General features: G+C 43.4%; 1 non-coding gene across 1 annotated transcript; it reads right to left on the bottom strand.

The window, feature by feature from the left end:
• Positions 1-2860: 2860 nt before the first annotated feature.
• Positions 2861-2991, bottom strand: LOC115031816. Its single transcript, XR_003837476.1, has one exon. It is a non-coding gene; the product is annotated as a small nucleolar RNA SNORA17 (small nucleolar RNA).
• Between the last annotated feature and the right edge of the window lie 1664 nt (positions 2992-4655).

Here is a 4655-nt window from a genome sequence, read left to right as displayed (position 1 = left end):
ATGTATGTTTGTGTATGTCTATGTGTGCCTGTGATGTGTGTGTGTGTGTCTTTGTGTGTGTGTGCCTGTATGTGTGCATGTGTATGTCGCTGTTGTATGTTTGGTGTGTGTGTGTGTGTTTGTGTATGTCTGTGTGTACCTGTGTGGTGTGTGTGTTTGTGTATGTCTGATGTGTGTGTGTTTGTGTGTATGTCTGATGTGTATGTGTGTATGTCTGGTATGTGTGTGTGTGTGTCTGTATGTGTGTTTGTGTGTGTGTGTATATGTGTTTGTGTGTATGTCTGGTGTGTGTGTGTGTCTGTATGTGTTTTTGTGTGTATGTCTGGTGTTTGTGTGTGTAGGCCTGATGTTGATGGTGCCATTTACTCTATCACCATTCTCTTTCTTTTTAGAAGTTAGGTTTCTCATGGAATCTGAAGATTACCAATTTGGATAGGCTGGCTAGCACGCCTCAGAGATGCTCTCCCTCCCAGCACTGGGACACAGGATTGAAGCAATGTAGCTCCATAGCTTGCTCTTCTGTGGGTGCTGCATATCTGACCTCAAGATGTGAGGCTTGCTGAACCAGCACTTTACTGCCTGAGGAATTTTGTCACAGTGAAATTGTCATACTGTGTGTATGCGTGTACGTGTGTGCATGTATATGTGCATATGTGTTTATAGATTTGTGTTTCTTCTTATCTTTGTAATTTTCCTAACACATTTCTCTGAAAGTATACTCATTGCAGTGGCCTACATGTCATCCAGTTGGCTGGATACATACATTGCTCCTTATGTTTTGCTTTATTCTACAAAAGAGAACATCTTTTAAAATGATCATTCTTTTGACTGAGACAACACACATCTTTTATATTAAACAACAACAGCCTTTCTTATTGTTGTTGAAAGAATTGACTACTGCTTCTAACTCAATTGTGAGGCCAATGCTAATGTCACTTTTATGTCGACATGGTAACCGAGTTGTAGCAAGGTGAAATATTTGTGATGTACTGGAAACAGAGTAACAAAAATTCATCCAGTGAGGCAATCTCAGAATAGGAGACTGTTCCTTTTCTTTCTGTCCTTTCTAACTCTCTACCTAGCTTCTGTTCTTCCTTCTCCATCATTTTTGGTTCTTTGTGAATTTTACATCATGCACACAAACCCCTCTCATACCCCAGCCCCCTTTACTCTTGTAACTTCCTCCCCAACAGAGATAAAATAAAAATCTTGTTGTGGAAGCAGTTCTGAGTCACAGTGTGTCCCATGGTATACCCTACATTTGTCTACATTTCTTCACTTGCAAATGTTCATTGCAATGACTCCAGATTTGGTTAGGTATGAGACCTCTGACTTCTGTTACTTTGTCAGTACTGGAGCCTCCAGACTCCTCTCAGATATACTGATGTTTCCCTGTGTCAAGAAGATCCTGCAGTTTTGGAATTATAGGATCAGTCCCTTCATGCACTACTGCAGTTAATTGACCAACGGGGTTGATGTTGAGTGGGCCAATTCAAAGCTCTAGATTAGGGTCTGAGAGGTATCTGAGCTGGTCAGCCAGATGGATCTCCTGCTTTTAGATCCTTATGGCCAGATCACCAGCAACCCCTGCTACCAGGGACAGCTCTACCTTGTGTGCAGGGGAGGTAGAGGGTCCATTTTCCCAAGTGTTGTCGCTGGCAAGGGACATGGCCAGTTCTACTATCATGACCCAAAGTTGTATTTCTCACTTCTCTTAGATGGCAAGGGATGCCGGAGGAGAGAAGGTGATCCCTCCCTCATCTGTCGTTGCCACAACCCAGAAGATAATGGGCCTGGTAGGTTCTCCTGCACTTATACCCTCAGGAACAGATCACCTGCAGCCCCCATATCCAGGGCCAGCTCTGCTGTACTGGCCAGGTGAAATACAGGATCTGCTCTCCCGCTGCAGCAGGTGAGGGGCAGGGTCAGTCTTCTGCTCTGCTGCCCTGCTCTAGGTGGTAAGGATGGAGGAGGGGGGAAGGGAATCTCTCTCATATTCACATCATCTCAAAGGAGATGAATGGTAGGGCCAGCTCTCCTCTGCTCCTATGCTCAGGTCCAGCTCACCCACAGCTCTGGCAATGTTCAAGTCCCACTCTCCCAGGATGAGAACTGGCTAGGTGCAGGGTCAGCTCTGCTACCTATAGGGTCATTTTCCCCAAGATGCACAGGTGAGGGCTGGGGCCCATTCTGCACAGCCCTCAGAAATTAACATGTCCTTGGGTGGCAACCCAAACCATGGGTGTCTGCCTAGCCTTTGGTAGTAACAGACCCCTGGTTGTTGCATGGCCGTGAATCCATATGTGGTCCCCAGTAACAGCACAGGCAAGAAACCTACCATGTTCCCAGGTAGCATCACTGACAACTCACATCAGGCTTAAGCTGTTCCTCACTAAGCTCCAGTTCTGCCTCTCTTCAACCATATCCCTTGGTTTCTCTTTTTCTTCCATTTCTTTACTTACCAGCTCCTCTTAGTGGCACCAGTTATCTTTGAGTATCTGGGATAATCTCTAGAATTGTCACAGGAGTGTTCTGCCTTGCTCATGTTTAATGGTGCTGTGTAGGGGTCATCTGGATCATGGTCTGCCTGCCCCAGGACTGCACAGTACTGGACTGGTTAACTCCCTGTACAGTCCAGGCTAGCTCCTTGTACAGCCCCCGTGTTGCTGTTTATTGGTATCTTAGTCTCTGTACTCACTTAGCCTGTAGGAGTGGCCCCTTGGGAGGGTTGTCCATCTGAATCTCACTCCAGCCTAAGGTCCTTGGTGGGGTTCTTCTAGCCTTTGACTTGTTCCCCATTCTGGGAGACCTCACTGGTACTGAACTGGTGGTCATCTCAGACTCTTCCCCCTCTCCAAGGAGTATTAGGCTGCTAATCATTCAGATGTTCCAAGTCAGAACATCTAGTGTAGACATAAGCTCTTTCCTCTCTGTCACCTACTGACACACATGTGACACAACAGCCACACCTGCATCCCCTCTAGTGGCAGGGCTCTCTTACCATTTACTATCCTCAGATCCTAGCCTTCCAGCTGCTAGGATTATAGGTATGAACCTCCATTCTCCACTACTTGATAGCTATGAAAAGGATTGAAAACTACCTTTATACTTTTCTGCCAAAGACAAATTTTCTATACCTGTGGTACCAATGATATATATATATATATATATATATATATATATATATATATATATTCCTGAACAGAGGGTTCTTTACCTCACTATACAGAAACTATTTATAAATAGAAGTGTGGATAGTGATGAAGAATAATAAAGTTGGTTTGCTTGATAATGTAGCCATAATATCAAACTTGATCTGAAAGAAGAAAACTGTGTGAGAGAAGAAAGCCTTTTATTTTACATGATAAAATAAATAAAATCCACAACAAAAAGTACCAAAAACTCCCCAGTATGGAGGCATTTGACGCATTTGTTTCATAAAAGTATCTCATTTGTCATTTGATTGCGAGGGCCCTCAGTGATATCCATATGTTTTTATATCCCTGTTTCCTCAGACATGTGTGCAGTGTTTATAAAGGGAAACATCATCCTGCTCTTATAACTTATGGCCACCAGGTGGCAGCATCGCTCCTTTTTCTTCTACAGAAAACAGGAGCTTAGAGAATGATGTCATAGCTTCCTATTCAGAGTACACTGCAGACCTAAGAGTCAAGTCACGGAAATTCTACTGAGTTAGTGCTTAGCGAGTACTGGTCAGTTCGCCACGTTGTGACTGTTGGCTAGAATAAACATGGTTAACATTTCCCCTTAGGCCAATACCAGTATTTTTGTGAAGAAATTAAAAGAAGATAAAACGGAAAAATTAGTATCCCACCAAAACCTTGCATTAGTGATGGTTTGTGATTCAGCTCACAGTAGTCATTTGAAATATAACTAAAACTACCAATGGTTTTTGAAAACAGTGTGAGGAATCAGAAGGTATGTTGCAATTACCAAGATTGCAGAGATCATTCCGTGCTCAGGCTTGATCATTCCGGGCTCGGGCTTGTCATCCCAGCCCCTGTCCACCTGGGGAAAGACAACTGCATAAAGATTAAGCCTACCCTAGGCCCAGTGCAAAACCTTGTCCCTCAAACCAAATAAACGGTAGCAATAGCAACAAGAAGGCATTCTGTAACACATATCTGAAAACTGTTCATATAGCTTTGTCTCTGTTATTTGTGAAAATACCGTATCTTTAAGGCAGCCATGCATCAGAAGGAAATGCCTAAGCAGCTTTGTCTGTGACAGGAATTCTGGAAACACAGTTTTACCACACCTTTTATGACAAGCTCTCATTCACTGCCAACTGTCTTATGTGACCTTTCACATTGTCATTGGCTTCCTTGATGATTTGGGTTCATACAGTTCACATTTCACTCTGTCCTATGCAGTGTTCTAGGATGTGAGCTTCTGTGATAAACAGGACAAGCAATAGAACGGTTTTCATTATAACTGTTATTTTACAAAACATTTGATGGTAATGAAAGACTCCAAAACTCCCAAAGGGAGGCACTTACTCAAGCCTCGGGTCAGCCGCGCACCCAAGAAGACACTGAGACCGAACTTAAGATGTATAGAGAGTAAGATTTAATACAGCAATGACAAGAAAGAACATAAAAAGCACATATACCAGATATCTGGGGTCGAAACTC

This window comes from Mus caroli, chromosome 8 (assembly GCF_900094665.2).
Source record: "Mus caroli chromosome 8, CAROLI_EIJ_v1.1, whole genome shotgun sequence".
Classification (NCBI taxonomy): Eukaryota; Metazoa; Chordata; class Mammalia; order Rodentia; family Muridae; genus Mus; species Mus caroli.
Note: the sequence above shows the minus strand (reverse complement) of the source record. Positions and strands in the feature narration are given on the sequence as shown.